General features: G+C 32.8%; 1 long non-coding RNA gene across 2 annotated transcripts in view; it reads left to right on the forward strand.

The window, feature by feature from the left end:
- The window catches only part of LOC309609378, a 362595-nt gene that overhangs the window by 145139 nt on the left and 199008 nt on the right, over positions 1-18448 (forward strand). The window contains exon 2 of one of the 2 annotated variants that reach the window (XR_014233391.1): positions 8505-8552. This is a non-coding gene — a long non-coding RNA (uncharacterized lncRNA). Of the gene's footprint in view, positions 1-352; positions 8553-18448 lie in introns of those variants that run through there. The other variant, XR_014233392.1, reaches the window with a different exon arrangement.

Raw genomic sequence — 18448 nt, forward strand, 5'->3', positions numbered from 1 at the left:
GTGATAGAGTAAACTTTCTATCCCCTATGGAAAGAATAAAATATTTCCCAGCCAAAAAACTTGGCTTTTCCTATTTATCATCTACCCTTTGATTCTAAAATAATTATAACTGTTTTTACACAATTTGCAGCATATTATTCATGTATTGCTAAGCACGTTTTGAAACATTAAACTCCTATTATTCTCCTGGAACTATTATGAGTATTAGAGGTATATTTCATAAGTCTCTTCCAGTAAGAAAAATATGACTAATAATAATGACTAAAACTCTAGGCTCTTTCCTAAATTTTGCCAATTATTTGATCTGGATTTTATTTTTCGTTGGTTTTCTAGTACATGCATTCATAATAATATTTTTTAATTATTATTTTCACAAGGTGTCATAGCTAAACAGTATATTGTCTTCACCATCATCATCACATTTGCTGTATTATGTCTATAGGATAAAATAAAATTATAAACCAAGATACTGCTGAATTTTAAAATACACATAAATTTTTTAAAAGCAATAAAATGAACATTTGCATTTAGAGAGCCAAATGAGAGTTCTTAGTGGCCAAAACATCCCAAATTAAATTTGACAATATTTCAAAGAAATTGATTTTTAAATATTATTTCATCATGTTAGTAGCTGTTTTCATTTTAATTCATCCATGTAGTTAATTACTCATATTTCTACTTTTTTTCTAAATTAGTTCAAAAACCAGAGTATCTGGTGTCATTAAAATTAAACTACTTTTGCTTTTGACTACTTTTAAGGAGAGTACATTGCTGAACCAAATTCCCCTACCTATATGCTGAGAATACACTTCCACTTTTTGAAACCACACGAATAGGGTGGTATTTTGAAATTTTGGTATTCTGGATCACACTTAAAGATTTGTTAATTCTATGACACAGATACAACTTTATTCAAATAGCTTATTGAGCATGCTCCTATAAGAACTGAGACACCCAGGACAGGGAAGTAAAAGATAATTGCCCTGAAGAGTCCTAGGCCTTCTAATGAGACGAGAATAAAATGCCAGTTGAAGCACAACCAAGGGAAATATAAACAATTTCTCCCCGAATTCCAATTGGAACTTAAGTGCAGAGAATTAGATCCATGGCTTATTATAAAATATCATATAGTTCATGATATACTATTAGGATTGGTTCATATATACTCTTCTTTCTGTCTTATTTTCTTTCTTTATAAAAACAAACAGTACCATAAATCCAACACCAACTAAAAACTATAACATTAACCTTAATTTATATTTACTGTGCATTCCTTTCCTAATCAAATCTGTATTCTGAGTTTTATATTTATCATCACCATATGTAGTTTGTTTGAACCTGCATTTTTCATTCAACATTTTTACTAAGATTCATTGCATGTTTTCCTATACTTGACTATTTCCTACTATTTCTATTTCTTGACTTTTTTAGACACCTTACATAAGTAGAATCATGCAGTATTTTTCTTCTGTGACCGGCTTATTTCACTTAGCATAATGTCCTCAGGTTAATCCATGTTGTTGCAAATGGCAAGATTTCCTTCTTTTTAAGGTCGAATAATATTCCATTGTATGTATATACCATATTTTCTTTATCCATTCATCTGTTAATGGATATTTGAGTTGTTTCCATATCTTGACTATTGTAAATAGTGCTGTAATGAACATGGGAGGGCAGATATGTCTTTTAGATTCTGATTCCAATTTCTTGGATATATACCAAAAAGTGCTATTATGGGATTATATAGTAGTTCTATTTTTAATTTTTTGAGTAATCTCCATTTTGTTTTCCATAGTGGCTGTACCATTTAACAGCCCCACCAATAGTCTACAAAGGTTCCATTTCTCCACAATCTAGCCAACACTTGTAATCTTTTGTTTTTTTGATAATAGCTATCTTAAAAGATGTAAGGTGATAACTCATTGTGGTTTGATTTGCATGTTCCTGATGATTAGTGATGTTGAACATCTTTTCACATACTTATTGGCCATTTGGATGACTTCTTCGGAGAAACATCTATTCAAGTCCTTTGCCCATTTTTAAAATTGGGTTATTTGCTTTTTTGCTATTGAGTTATAGGAGTCCCATATGTATTTTGGATTGTATATATCTCCTAGTGCAAATATGCTATAATTTATTTTGGGTATATGTAATTTGAAGTAGAATTATTGGAGAGTATGTGAATGTTCTATATCACAACACAATGTCAAAATGATTTGTGAAATGGTTTATTCATTCAGCAAGTATTTATTGAAAAAATATTGTGAGAAGCATCATTTTGTATCCATAATATATTAATGAATGAAAACAAAGGATATTCCCTTCATAGAGTTTACATTTAGGTGTAGACTACAGATGATACACATAATAAGTAAATTACAGAGTTTGCTAGAAGGTGATAAGCATTATGGGGAAAAAAGTATAATAGGTTTAGGAGTATTGGAAGGACTGTTGAGCAGGGACAGGGAAGAATTTAATTCCATTGAAAATTTAGTTGAGTAAGAATTTAGTACCTGTTTTCATTAGCCAAAAGAAATTCGAAGAGGATTTTTGCTTTTATGGAAAAAGCCAATACGTACTAATGTAGGTCTTTCACAAAAGTGAGATGGACTAATGTGAAATTTCAGAAAGTGGAGGATACCTGCACTTGAAGGTTAAGCAGAAAAGGATTTTCTAAGAAAATGTATATGGTGTGTAAAGATATATAGAAGTCAAATATAACCCCAAGACTTTTAGCCTGAGCAACCAGAAGTTTGAGTTGCCATCACCTAAAATGACAAGTCTAGCAAGAAAAGTTTGTTGAAGAAAGACCAAGAGCGTAGTTTTGGGTGTGTTCATACATGTTTAAAATATCTATTTGGCATCCAAGTAAAGATGTCGGATATACAGGTTTTTTTAATATTCTTTTCCATTATGTTTTTTTTTTTAATATTTATTTATTTGGTTGCGCCAGGTCCTAGTTGTGGCATGCAGGCCCTTCGTTGCAGCGGGCGAGCTTCTCTCTAGTTGTGACGCGTGGGATCAGTAGTTGCGGTGCACAGGCTTAGTTGCCCCGTGGCATGTGGGATCTTAGTTCCCCGACCAGGGATTGAATCTGCGTCCCCTGCATTGGAAGTCAGATTCTTAACCACTGGACGACCAGGGAAGTCCCTCCATTATGGCTTATTATAGGATATTGAATATATCAATAGTTCCCTGGGCTATACAATAGTATCTTGTTGTTATCCATTATATATATAATAGTTTGCATCTGCTAGTTCCAAACTCCCAATTCAACCCTCCCCACCCCCTTCCCCCTTGGCAACCAAAAGTCTGTCTCTATGTCTGTGAGTCTGTTTCTGTTTTGTAGATATGTTCATTTGTGTCATATTTTACATTCCACATATAAGTGATATCATATGGTATTTGTCTTTCTCTCTCTGACTTATTTGGCTTACTATGATGATCTTTAGATCCATCCATGTTGCTGCAAAAGGCATTATTTCATTCTTTTGTATGGTTGAATAATATTCATCTTCTTATCCATTCATCTGTCGATGGACATTTAGATTGTTTCCATGTTTTGGCTATTGTAAATAGTGCTGCTATGAACGTAGGGATGCATGTATCTTTTTGAATTATAGTTTTGTCCAGATATATGCCCAGGAGCGGGATTGCTGGATCACACAACAACTCCAGTTTTAATATTTTGAGGAACCTCTATACTGTTTTCCATAGTGGCTGCACCAACTTACATTCCCACAACAGTGTAGGAGGGTTCCCTTTTCTCCACACCTTCTCCAGCATTTGCTATTTGTAGACTTTTTAATGATGGCCATTCTGACCAGTGTGAGGTGGTACCTCATTGTAGTTTTGATTTGCATTTCTCTAGTAATTAGCAATGATGAGAATCTTTTCATGTGCCTATCGGCCATCTGTATGTCTTCTTTGAAGAAATGTGTATTTAGGTCTTCAGCCCATTTTTTGATTGGGTTTTTTTTTTGTTTTGTTTTGTTTGTTATTGAGTTGTGTGAGCTATTTCTATATTAAAGAAAGTTTTATACTCTGTTTGAGACAGAGGAGTTTGGAGTTTGAGAGTGAGTTCTTAGCAGGAGATATAAATTTGGGAAAAGTTAGAGTACCCTGGATAAGACTATAAGGAAGTGGTTGTATGTAGAGAAGAAAATAGAACCAAGAGCTGACCCTTGGGACATTCAAACATTAAAAGTTCACAAGAGGATGGACTGTAAAAAACAAAGAGTGATTAGAGAGGAAAGAAAAAGATCAAGAGTTTAGTGTCCAGAAAACCAGTGACAAAAGTATATTAAGGAGTACATAGTGATCAACTTTGTCAAATGCTGCTAAGGGGTCACATAAAATCAGAACAGAATTGACCATCTGGGTATAGCAACACACAAGTCATCGGTGTCCTTTCCAAGAGCACTTTTACTGGAGTAGTGGAAGTGAAGGCCTAATTAAAATGGTATAAGAGAGAATGGGAGGAAAGAAATACCAGTTTATAACCCCACCAGCGATATATGAGATCCTACATAGAATGACAGAAATAGTCATGTCATTTACCAAGCTTCACTCAAGTTACAACCATCCTCAACTTTTCTATTTATATTATCTTCCACATTTACTCAGCAACTCTTCTATTAATATCATCTTCTGCATTTGGTGACTAATTTTTTTTTTTTTTATATCAGTCTTTCTTTATTTATTTGTCTTTCTTTTTTTTTTTTTGGCTGTGTTGGGTCTTCGTTTCTGTGCGAGGGCTTCCTCTAGCTGCGGCAAGCGGGGGCCACTCTTCATCGCGGTGCGCGGGCCTCTCACCGTCACGGCCTCTCTTGTTGCGGAGCACAGGCTCCAGACGCGCAGGCTCAGCAGTTGTGGCTCACGGGCCCAGTTACTCCGCGGCATGTGGGATCTTCCCAGACCAGGGCTCGAACCCGTGTCCCCTGCATTGGCAGGCAGATTCTCAACCACTGCGCCACCAGGGAAGCCCGGTGACTAATTTTTAAATCTCTTCCCTACACTCTATCCTCATTCACTTAACTTCTCTTATTCATGCTATTGAAATAGCATCCTCTGTGGTCTTCCTGCCTCATCCCCATCCAACCTCCACATGATTTTCTAAACCAAATCTGACGTTTAATAGATTCTTTGGCCCCCCTACATACCATAGACACACAATTTTAAATGGAAATCTTTGTTCCCCCTCATCAACTTACTTAAGATTGAGCAACTTTATGTGGAAATTTGCCAGCAGCCTTGAAAAGAATAAATAACAAGAACATTTATTGGAATAAGTTGTTCCTGACTTCGACAAAAGGGAGTAAGAAAAATTGCATAATACATTATACAGGATAGTAAAGTCCCTGAGACTTCTTCTCACAAATGAGAACAACATACAAATCGAGTTAAGGTAAGATGTCAGGGGCATGCCAATTAGTACTTTTGAGATAGTAGAACAAAGAAAAAATAATGATAATAACAAAGTGGGCTAAGAATGGAGGCTCATAAATGTTTGTGTGAGGAGTCTGAAGGTATTTTTGAGAGAAGACTAATATTGTTAAGTCTTCTTTCCAGTATCTTGTCCCATCTGGGTTAAATATACCTTAAAGCAATCAATAAACTGATGTAAGCTAGCTATTTGTTAATTTGTTTTTTATTAAACCACAGGATCTGAACGTGCTCAATACTGAAATTTCAGAATCTCTTGATGTATTGGGTTCCCATGACCTTGGATTATTACTACTAGGAGAATCATGGAAATTTGAAAATACCACTCTTCTGCTGAAAACCCTGATTATAGGATAAAGTCATTACTCCTATAGTGAAATGAAAATCCTTCACATACAGTAGCTTCCTTCTCTTTTTAGGTACTATCCTTTATACTCTGTATCAGCCAGTGTCCATCAGGAAATGGTACACTCACACAGCTGATTATAGAGAGTTTAATAGAAGTGTCAAATATATGTTAAGTATCATAGTGAAAACAATTCAGTAGAATAATTGCCAGGAACACTATCATAAAAGCACTGATAAAAGTTTGTAGTTGGTTTATGAGGTTTTTTAAGTTTAAAAAAAATTTGCCCAATTGAGATGCAAATCCAGTTTGGGGCAAGGCATAAGTATCCAATTCAAACACAAATCAAAGTTGACAAAGCACAATGCAAATTAAAAATGAATAATCAAATTAATAAAATTGTCCAGATCTGTTATTAGGCTCAACATTTTAATAGACATAACCATACTCCTGTCCTTGGCAACCTCCTTAATTTTACTGGATAATTGGTTCTATAGAAAAGGATATCAGTTAATATTTGGGGACATAGTTTATTTTGTTTTTGATGAGAAAGGAAGTGGGAATAGAACTGTTTATTTTGCCACTCAAGGTTGGCCTTGTAAAATCTGGGCTCTATAATTTAGTACCAGCTGGTAAAGGAGAGCTCCTGCCTGATTAGAACGGAAGCAATGCTTTTGTGATAAACCGACACACTTTTATTCATATTATTGTACTAAATAGACCTTTGAGGTCAGCAGGGCAGAGCATGTTATGATCCCTATTTCACAGCTGAGGAATCAGAGACTCAAAGTGTTTGCAACTAGTTCAGTAACCCACGGATTATTTACAGAAGAGCTAGAATGTGAACTTAAGTCTCCTAAAATCAGACTCCAGAAGTCTTTCATGCAATTCAATTTAATCCAGTCAAGCAGCCATGAGTACCAGGTACTGACTGGTGTTCATTCAAAGTTAGATGAAAAGGAATTCTATCCTTTAGGAATGTATAATCTGGTTTGAGAAAAGAAATCTACAAATTTGATAACATAATTCAGAAACTCATTCTGAGACATAAAATTTTTAAAATATAAAGCCCTATATATAGAAACAATGGAAAACCACTGTGATTATTGTGTGCAGATAGGGATTGAATGCCGTAAACAATGTGTGGTAAACTCTTTCTAAACTGGTTTTCTCCGATTGACTGTCAAGCTTTTCCCCAAATAGTTTATAAAACACTGATTAAAACATTCTGCATTTTGTAAGCACTTCCTGTGATATGTTAAAGTCATATAGTGCATACATGAAAATGGTTTTATACAAATTTAGAGGAGCATATAATTATTCATGTTACTTGGTGGAAGTACTTACTTGAAAATTAGATGGAATTCAGGAATATTCCTATAGTGTAGTAAAATTACCTTTGATATTTTAATCCTTAAATATCTGTCATTATGCTTTTCAGGGCCTTTTATGGCCTAAATATACACTACTATGTCTTAAATATATGTGCATTCAGGATGTGCAAATATTTTAAATACTAAGGTACTCAAGGAAATCGTAGTCATTTTGTTCCCTCCTCCACCTCTTAAAAAATTACTTAAATATGATACTAGAACAAAAACTGATTATTTCGTATATTATAGTATTCCTTGGAAAAAGTATAAATATATCAATATATTTTTATCTTTTTCTAATGATTTTTAAAATTTGAGGGAAATGTAGAAATGGCGTTGAAAACCATATTTTTCCTGAAGCTTCACCACTAGCTTTACCTTGATCAACAGTGAGTTAACCGTGCAAGGGGAGTAGAAGTATGAAGTAAATGTATATTAATTATTTTGAGTATAACACTGTATGCTGAGAGAAAAATAAATATAAGTGTAATGATAACATTTATTGATTGTTTACCATCAACAACACAGTGTTTGCTAAAGGTGTCACACATATAATCTCATATTTTACATACAGTTGTTTACTATTTTCTCCTTTTTATAGTTGAGGAAACTGGGTCTTACAGAAGTTAAGTAATATATATGCAGTGGATATGGGATGAAAACTCAGAATTTTCTAATTCTAGCAGCTAATTTTCATGCTTTGATTTCACCACCTTAATATCAGGGTAATTATCTTTAACATTGGAAAAATAAATAAATTTTAAGAAAAAAGTTTTTCTTTCCTTAGAATGCTAGAACTAACATGAACTAATTGATGATGCACAAAACATTTTTTTCTTACCATCTGTTTCTTGGATAATTTTTGGCTGATAGACATCATTTTATTTCATTTTACTATTTAAAAAAAAAATAATAAAATGTCCAGTCCTAGTTTTAAAATATTATTTTCTTATGAATGCCTAGCAGTTCTTTTCTCTGGTAGGATTTAAGTTTTTCTTCTGATCATACCTTCTAACTCTGTCTTCTCAAAGAAAACATGTGCTATCCATCAAATATTGCTAGAACAAATGAGGAAAATAGTTAATTCATGAAAATTACATTTAAAAATTAAGTTCTGATTCCAAATTATCATAAAAAATTTTATGGAGCCATTTAATAAGAAATGCTTATGTCTGTTCCATTACTCCATAAAAAATTCCTGAAACCCTCACAGATAAATGACTAACCTTGAAAGACATTAGGATGTAAGGAGGATTTCAGCTAAAGTTTTCAAATTCTTTAAACGGAAAAATAAAACAATATAAAGGAAAGAATATACTTTTTTTCTTTTACTATTCTAGGAAATACAACGACATAGAAGCAAAACAATGTGGACGGGATTCTTAAATGTAAGTAATGAATCATGTCAGCACTAATAAGACAAAGGATCTCAGAATCTGTTTGCATCTTTTTATCGATGAAACCAATTACTTTGTTTGCCATGCGTGGTTTGCTCATTTTTTTAAAAAAATGCAGGACTTTTTAACTCTTCCTTAATTTCAAAATTATGCCTTCAGTGAAAACACTCTTCTGTAAATTTCTGTAGCAAAGTAGGATTTATAAAATCTTATGAAATTTGAAGACAGTGGGCAAAAGAAGGAAACCAAAGATTATTGGCACTGTGCTAGAATCCTTAAAATCATTTCTCCATTTGCAGTATGCATTATTTTCACCATCCTGAAAATGAAGATGAGGAAACAAAGGCCAGAGAAAGACCATCTAGAACAATAGAGCAAATATGCTGCTTTCTCAAAAAAGAAGAGAAAGCATCATGGTGTCCACTAGTAGTATGCACACGTGTAATTTTTGGAATTTGCTTTCAAGTCTTGAGTGTGTCTTTGAAATCTTTGGCTGGCATTCTTCTTAACTTTTATACTTGGATTCTTGACCTCAAGCTCCTGACTTAATTTTTTTTAATAATCTAGTGGTCTCTGCCATTATTAGGTAAATACAAACATGATTATGTATTAATTTGACTAAACTAACTTTCAAACTGTATCAGAAAATATCTTAGATTCAAATTGCATTCATTATATTGTGAAAAAACGAAATATTTAAACCTTTTTGCAGTTGGCCTTTTGTTTCCAATGTCAGAAGGTCTGCAACATAGAGACAGGTATTCCTGCAGGAATTTTACCATAAGAGCTACATATTTCCAGGATGCATTACTCACTTATGTCACTCACTGTTTCCCTTATTTAGCTACCCTTATGCTTCAGTGGCTTGCATACTTTCATGGGAACAACAACAAAAAATAATTTTACTGGATGATTTGAACTTAACAGATGATCTGATCAGTGAAGAGAAACTGTCTTCTCTTTTGTAGAAGGTGCATTAAACATTTGATTCCATCTAACACATAAGCTTTTAAAAGGTATCTCTATTTCCTGTTTTTCTATATACATTTTCTGCAGTTTCTCACACATGAAACATTCAACTAATTGTTAATACAATTCAATTTAATATCAGTAACTAATGGTCAGGATACTTTGAAAGTGATTTACCATCTTTAAAGATGCTTTTTATGTTATTTTGAATAAATAGTGGCAGTTTTATTAGTTACTATAGCAACCTGAAATTCTATTTAAAAATGCGACATTCCATTTTCTCAGAAGGCATTTTAATTAAAACATACTCAAGTGTTTACTGAAATGAATACCTAATCTCACCATCATAGCAGGAGAGCATATAATACATATGTATTGCTGTGTCTGATAATACAAGGAGTACATATCACTGAAAATGAATTGAATTTGGAAAAATGTCTTTTTCTACCTGATTAACTTTCTTGTTAATTAGGTTTGCTTAGTGCTACCACTACTACCTATAATTTAATAATCTTACACTTTTGACTTACTGACTATATTGAACTTGCTGTTACTTGAATACCAGATACTATTTCGTATTTCTTCTCCTTCACCCTGAGTCTTACAAGTCCATAAGTTAAACAAACATCTTTTATCTTCAAGACTCAACTAAGATATTCTTCTTTAGGGTTTTTAAACCAATTTCCCCCTTAGGAAGAATTGCCCACTCCTCTAAGTACCCCCAGTGTTTTTTATATAGGTCATGAATATGTTTTATATGTATTTAATTTTGTTTCCTCTTCACTGAGTTGGTATGTCTCAAAGGCAGAACTACGTTTGTTTCCCAGCATCTAGTTCTAGCACTCAAAATAATGGACTCTCAATAGTGAAATTAATGCCTAATGTATACATGCATGCAAGAATGAATGGAAACGAACCAAATCACAGATGGCAATGATTTATAAAGGCACGTATTTGAAAGATCTCATGAAAAGATGAGAATAAATGTTATATATCTAAGCTTTCATTGTCTCATTTAAACTATTCTCTTGAGCTGTATCCTTATTGCAATTTTTCTTAAAAGTTGTTCCTGTGCAGTTTAGAACATACTATTAAGAGAAAAGGGTAGTTATAGAACAGCATATATAACATGATATTACATAATATGCTATATATGGAAATTGTGTGTGTGTGGGTATACTTAGAGATCTTGATAGGGTTTATTAAAATATTAGAGTGGTTACATTAGGGTGTTAAAATTTTATGCAATATTTTGTTTCAATTTTTAAAGTTTATTTGAACGTCTAGATTGATCATATAAATTTATTTTTAAAAAATCTATTCCCTAAATGAAAATATGTTATCAATTATTCATATTAAATGAAAATATATTACTAAAAATGCATATGTATGCTAGAATAGAATAATTCAAAATGATAATGCTATTTTTCTATATGAAGGAATTACAGTTGTCATTTTTCCTCTTTTAAAGTATATTTTTCCAAATAATTATTCAAGTATAAATTTTTTTCAAAATGAGAAAACCATAAACTTTAAGATTAACAACAACAAAAACCCCAGAAATAAAGTGCCTTGCCATGTTTGAAAACTCTCCAACTGGTGAGTTCCAAGATTTTTTTAAAAAGGCAAAGAGTAATGTCAGGTAAAAGAGGAAGCATAGCACACCAGTATTTCAGATTATTTTGTAGATTCTAACAATAAAAGCTCCAGGAGATAGTGATGACAAATGTCTGTATATAGTTAATGTTTCTTCTGCTTCGCACATTGTGTTTGCAAGTGGCTAAGTGTATTGATAGACCATTGTTAGAACAGTGCAACTATATCCTAAATAGAACACTTCCCAGAAGGCATAGTTGGTTTCACAAGATATAAGGTGGTCTTTAATTATCTTCTCATAGTAAAAAAAAAAAAAAAATGATCCAGCGCTAGAGCGGCACATGGCCCTAAAAATGGTTGTTCTGAGGACATTAACCAACAATAACACTGCCGTGAGGATATTCAGTCTTAGATGGAATGAAATTGAGACACAGAGTCTGTGATTTCCCCACTGACTATGATCATCAGGAGGTTGAAACGATCTCAGCTTGGATACTAGTAAATGTAGAAGTAAATTGTCTTAGGAAAAAAGATCTCCCAATTTGTGTTATGCTAGATTCTCAATGGATAAGATGAAGCTATAAAGTCTATCAAAGATCACCAAATGTGAAAGAAGCGAAGCCACTATAAGCCAAAGTCAGATGAAACAATGAACAAAAAGATTTAGATGTTCAACTATAAAGATATTGAATTGAAGATATTAGAACAGCTACATATCAATTATTTTCAAACAGTTAGTCTGCAGAAAGTCCCACAAGCAGAATTTTGTTTTTGCTTTTTGTCTTAGTACTCAATACAGTATGACTATGAGATAATTCATTAACCTTTTGCAATACATAAAAATATTCTCTCCCTCTATACCACTGGCTGTTAAGATCATGAGACACCATCCCTTCCTACCTATGTAACTTATATTTATGTATATTAGGTTATTAGTATTACCCTATTTTGCCACCTTCTAGTTTTAAAGAGAATGACTTCAGCACCATAACACTCATTCCACCATTTCCCCAATCTCCAATTATTTTTGAAGGTCACCAATGTGTATTTTATATAATTCCAAAGACATTCTCTCAAGTTTTTCTACTCATTTCCATCTAGATGTGAAGTTCTCCTGGGCATTAATAATGTTTCAGTTCTCATGGTGTCAGAGCTGCAGTATGATCCTCATGGATATTGAAAAAAGACTACCAACCACTCAAGATCACACTTTGTCTCCTAAGCCCTGAGATGACACTGTATATTCTCTGTATTCTGAAATCACTTTGAAAACATTTACCTTCACTTTTTAATTGTAGGACTCTTTTTAGAGATTTCAAAACAAGTAAATGGAAGCAAGTTTGAGCATAAACCATCTTGTGCTCTCCTTCTCCACATCCAATTTTTCACTTCCTCCAGACACTTCTCACAAAACTTCTTCTCTCTCCCCCACATTAAGTAACATCTTGTTCCTGATCATTTATCACTTTAAAATAAGAAAGTTAGTTCTAAACAATGATAAAGTTCAATATTGTTAGCAACTTGTATGTCATAAGAACTGCCTGAAAAATCAGAACACCCAGGTGGTATGTCACACTGGTATATATCTGCTGAATCATACAATAGCAGTAGTATAAGCTCTAGTAAATTTAGGTTTCATCTTAGGGTGGCTTGAGCAGGTTGTCAATATCTTATCCCGCATAGTTTTCTTCTCGTCATTGTTGATGGTTCAATATCTACCCTCCAGCGTGCTGTCAAAAATAAGCACTCAGAAGTTTTTGATACTTTGATGGTAAGTGAGTTATAGTTCTAGGGAAAAAAAAAAAAGTTACAACTTTATAGTATCTGCAGAAGTGGAAGCATTTATTAGTTGGATCGATTTTATAGTTTTATATATTCTGTAGAAACAGAAGTCTAACACTCAAAATGGCCACTGGCCTTTTATTCATTGCCAGACTAATGTGTGATAAAATAACTTTTTCAATTCCAAGCATCATGGTGACTGATAGAATTATTTAATGACTGGACATCAGCTGGCATGAAAAGTCTGACATGGGCTATTGCCATTGTCACATTGATTTATGTTATAAGCAATTGCGCAAAGTAGACATTTAAGATTCAAATATCACCCTAAACACAGAAGAAGAATAGAGAGACAATACATCCATGTCCTTTATTTCTAAGACAATTTCATCATATCTTTTTTGGACTAAAGCCGTATCTTTTGCTACAAAGGCAGAATTGCAAATGCCAAAGGGTTTTGTGTGTGTGTGTGTGTGTGTGTGTGTGTGTGTGTGTGTGTGTGTGTGTGTGAACATATGTACATATAGATACTTGCATACAGTAAGAGTTTGAAACAGCCCTTGGGAACTAACACATTTCTGTATATATGCAAACTGATTGGGAGGAAGGCAGGAAATAGGAACAAGTTTCTCATATTTCAGCATTACAAATGTCCTAATACAAGCTCAGGATACCCAGTTACCCTCGTTGCCTCCATTTTTTCTTCCTCTTTACTAAGCTAAATTAACTCCATCATCACCCAAATGTATCCAGTACCACAATTAAACAAGCATGTAGAAAAAGACGACATAACACATTTTCCATTTACACTTCTTGCTCATTTATATCTCAACAACCAAAAATCGGCTTCAGCCTAAAATCCAGTATAAAATTTTAATATGAGGGTTAGGAAAATGAGTATGAGAATTAATGAAAGAGATTGCAAGTGGTAGCTGGAAAATGTATGGAGACATACTGTCCTAGCACCTCTGCTATAATTTTTAAAGTATAAATACTGGGACAGAAGAGAATTCTTTTTGCCATTGGATAGAACATAAACCTTTAAGAGTTGAAAATATCATCACCTCTTTTACCCAACTCCAAACCAGCAGCAGTAGGATTATTATTAAATTATGTTCCTCTGCAAAATTCTGCTCATATCAAATATTATAGGACAAACTTAAAACTTGATCCCTAATATACAGAGATTGGGCTACTTATATGCCATCAGTAGATCATGCACATTGAGTTCTCCATTCAGAGGTCCAGAGAAATTTGCACTGATTAATACAGCATTTCATATTGCTTTTGCAAATGACATTCTCTATAGCATTTAAAAATTTACAAGTATATTAATATATATTTAAATTCTTGAATTCTCAGTAGGAGATAAATAAAAATACTTTGCTCTGTTGAACCAATTAAGAAAACAGAGAAGCAGAAGACCTAAATAACTTGCAAATTGCATGTAGATATGAGAACTATAATTCAGATTCTCTAATTTCAAGTTGCATAGTTTTTCTCTATGCAATGTTATAATTACAGAATAGCTTTTAAACATGAAGATAAAATGACTAACAAGGCCATATGAGCACTGAAACTAATTCATTCTAAGAGAGAAACTACAGAGAAAACCAGACTGAGCTTAGAAGCTTAAATTTTTCCCCAAAGGATGCATTCAAAAAAAAAAAAAAAAAACAGGAAAGCTAAATGCAGATGGATATTAGAAGATATTTATTATTATTAATTTTTAAATTAATACATAGTGAATTATTCACAGAAAAAATTATATGATTTATTGGATTTGTGCCCAAAAAAGTGTGTCAGGAAGATAGATGAAATTAAACAGTAGAATGTTTATATAATTATATATAATTGATGTTGGCAAATGGGTACAGGGGAGTTTATTAATCTATTTGATGAATGTTTGGAAATTTTTCATAATAAAATGTCTTAAAACTCAAAGTAATACAAATCTATGCCAATAAACTTGAAGACTTAGGTAAAAGGAGCAATTTTTCCTAGAACATATCTTATCAAATCTCATTTTTAAGAAATAAAAATCTCAAAAGATATAGAACCATTAAAGAAATGGAATCAATAGTTTAGAATCTGCACACATACATACCTAAACCTACTGATCTCAGATGTTTTTGCAGGTGAAGCCTATTTTCAAGAAACAGATAATTTCAATTACATGCAAATCCTTTCAAATAATCATAAAGTGAGTATACTCTCCAATTCACTTTATGAAGCTAATATAGTGTTGGTATCAAAACCAGAAAAGGGCAATATGAGAAAGGAAATTTATGGATTAACCTTATATATTACATAGATGAAAAATTCTAAGTAAAATAGCAGCAAATCTTATTCAGCAAAGCTTAATACAAGTAATCAAAAAGGTTTAACATGAGAAGATATCTTCATATGCTTTTCTTTAGTCATAAGGGGAAAATAAAATTTTAATTTAAAAGAAGAAAAATAAGTAAAAATGATTAAATATGCATTTATAGTAAAATAAGAATAATAATAGTAATAATAATAATAATAAACTCTCAGGAAACTAGGAATAGAAGACAGTCCCTTAAGCTGACAAATGTTCCAATACAAGCCCATAACAAATACCATACCCAATGGTGAAATATTATGATGGTCCCTTTTATACAAAAAACAAGAGTATAACACGATCAACACACTTTTACTAAATATTTTTCTGGAAGTCCTAACCAAATACAGTAAAAAGAAGTAATTTTATGATGATTAGAAAGAAAAGTATAAATACTCCACATCCTATACAATATGATTGCCTAACTAGAACATTCACACAAATCTACAAGTTATTACACTTAACAATAGAATTTGGTAAGTCTGCTACAATTTAGTAAAAGGATTGGCAAACTACACAGCCTGTAGATCACATCCATTTTGCTGCCTGTTTTTCTAAGACCCGTGAGCTAAAAATGATTTTAAATGTAAAAAATTTCTTAGCTTTTTGGTGAGAACAGTTGCTGGATTTTGCTCCTTGGCCTACAAAGCTGAAAATATTTACTAACTAGACTTTTATAGAAAGATTTGCTAACCCCTGACTTAGATCCCCAAATAAAATCCATTTACAGACACAAACAATTAGAAAATGTAATTTATAAACATCATTTTTAAAAGTTAATATATAGGGTAAGACTAATATATCAAAAGAAGTGTTGACTTTTGTAGAGAAAATTATAAAACTTTGTTTAAAGGCATTAAGATTAGCATGCAAAAAAATATAAAGAACTCCTACCAATCAGTTTTAAAAAGTCAAATATTCCAGTACAAGAAATAGACAAAAGCACAGGAAACACAAATGGCCTATGAGCTTTAAAAAAAATTTATATCTATAGTAATTAGGGAATTGCATATTAAGACTATAACGAGAAACTATTTTACAACTATCAGGTTGGTAAAATTTATGTTTGACAACGTCGAGTATTAATGAGGATGTAGATCAAATAACATTCTAATATTCTGGTATAATCACTGTGGAGGAAAATTTGACAGTTTCTACTGATGTTAAAGATATGTATAATCAATGCCCCAGCAATTTCATCACTGGAAATTTACTCTAGATAAACTCATGTTTGTTTGTAAAAGAGGATGGATTTGTACTAGAACGTAAGCCTCAGGAGGATTGGTAATTCATTTTCCTCTTGTATCTTTGATGCTTGATAAATATTTCTTTAATGAATGATAAATGAATGGAATAAAATCAGATGCCAACTAAATGTCCACCAACAGGATAATGGATTCATTTTGATATAGTCACACATAAAAATCTATACAAAAGGAAAAATAAGTGAACGAGAGCTACATGAATCAATAGGATGAGTCCCAAGGGCATAATTTGGGGTAAAAAACAAGTTGTAGAGGGATACATACAGCGTAAATATAAAATACTAAATGTACAAATAATACTATGTATTTTTTAAAGGTAGAAACATAGTACAAATATAAATACATTTATGAACCTGGTTTTCTCTGAAGTTTAATAAAGAAGGTTATGTTGGGGAAGAGCACATAATGAACCTCTGAGGATATTTTTTAAGGCTATGTATTTTATTCTGGGTAATTAGTAAATAAGTATTCACCATATTATCTTATAAACTTTTTCCTAAGTCTAACATAGTTATTAAAAATAAAATAAAATAAATAAATAAATAAAATAAAATAATAGCAGTGAAGTATTCTGGGAACAAAGAAGACAGTTTATTAAAAAATTGAGCCATAGTATTTGTTTGGCAGAAGATGAAATGCAAAAACAGGAGGCTTTTTTTGCTATGCTCTCTGCCCTGGGCATAACTGCTAAATGGAAATCAACTTCCTGAGTGTGGAATATGAGCTTGGGAAATTAAATGTTAGTCTAATCATAAAAGGTCTTGAATGTCAAGTTAAAGAATTTAAACCAGTTTCTGAAAACACTGTACATTTTCTAGCAAGGTGATGACATGCTCACAAAAACATTTCAGGATTATGTGCTGAGCAGCAGAGTTTATATACAGGGAAACAATATGGAGACCATTAACATAGTCTAAATGTTATGTTATGAAAACCTGAACATACACCAAAAAAAAAATAAGATTTTGTGACCAATCATGAAGGAAATAGAAAAGCTAAAAATGAGTTGAAGTTTTTGCATCAAATTGAAGGGGTAAAAAAAGAAAAAGATGACAGCATTCTTTGGACAGGGGGCAGTCTAGCTGAAGGGTTCACATTGGAATTTTTTTTTAAATGGTGAGTTGGTTATTTAAGTGCTAAGTTTTAGTTTACCCAACTTACAGAGAGCAGACTAGATCTAGGTAGCTGTCATAATTGAGGAGTACCACAAAGAAAAACGGTACCCAGACTTTTATTTCTCTTTTAGTTGATGGCTAAAAATGTTAGCTTATTATGTGAGAAGAATCATTCTATAAGCTTTACATTTGATTCTCTCAAATGTGCTATGAGGTAGTATATCAGTTTGTTAGGGCTGCCTTAACAAAGTACCACAAACTGGGTGGTTTAAACAACAAAAATGTATTGTCTCACAGTTCTGGAGGGTAGAAGTCTAGAGCCAAAATATCTCAGGTTTGGTTTCTTCTGATGGCTATTAGGGAGACTCTGTTCCATGCCTCTCTCCTGGCTTCTGGTGTTTGTTGGCACTCTTTGGTATGCCTTGGCCTGTAGACTCTGCCTCCATCTTCCCGTAGCATTCTTCCTTTGTCCATGTCTGTGTCCAGATTTACCCTTTTGATAAGGACACCAGTCCCATTGGATTGGGGGCCCACTCTACTCCCGTATGACATCATTTAAGTAATTATATGTTCAGTGACCCTGTTTCCAAATAGGGTGATATTCTGAGATACTGGGGGTTATGACGTCAATATTTAAATATTTGAGGGACACAATTCAAGCCGTAACAGGTAAGTTTTAATTTATTCCAAATTTTTACAGATGATTAAACTGAGGAAGAGAAGGGTTAAGTTTATTGCCAAAGATCACTCAGGTAGAAAATGGTGGAGGCGGACTTCCCTGGTGGCACACTGGTT

Source organism: Balaenoptera borealis (assembly GCF_965194805.1).
Source record: "Balaenoptera borealis genome assembly, chromosome: 13".
NCBI classification, from domain to species: domain Eukaryota; kingdom Metazoa; phylum Chordata; class Mammalia; order Artiodactyla; family Balaenopteridae; genus Balaenoptera; species Balaenoptera borealis.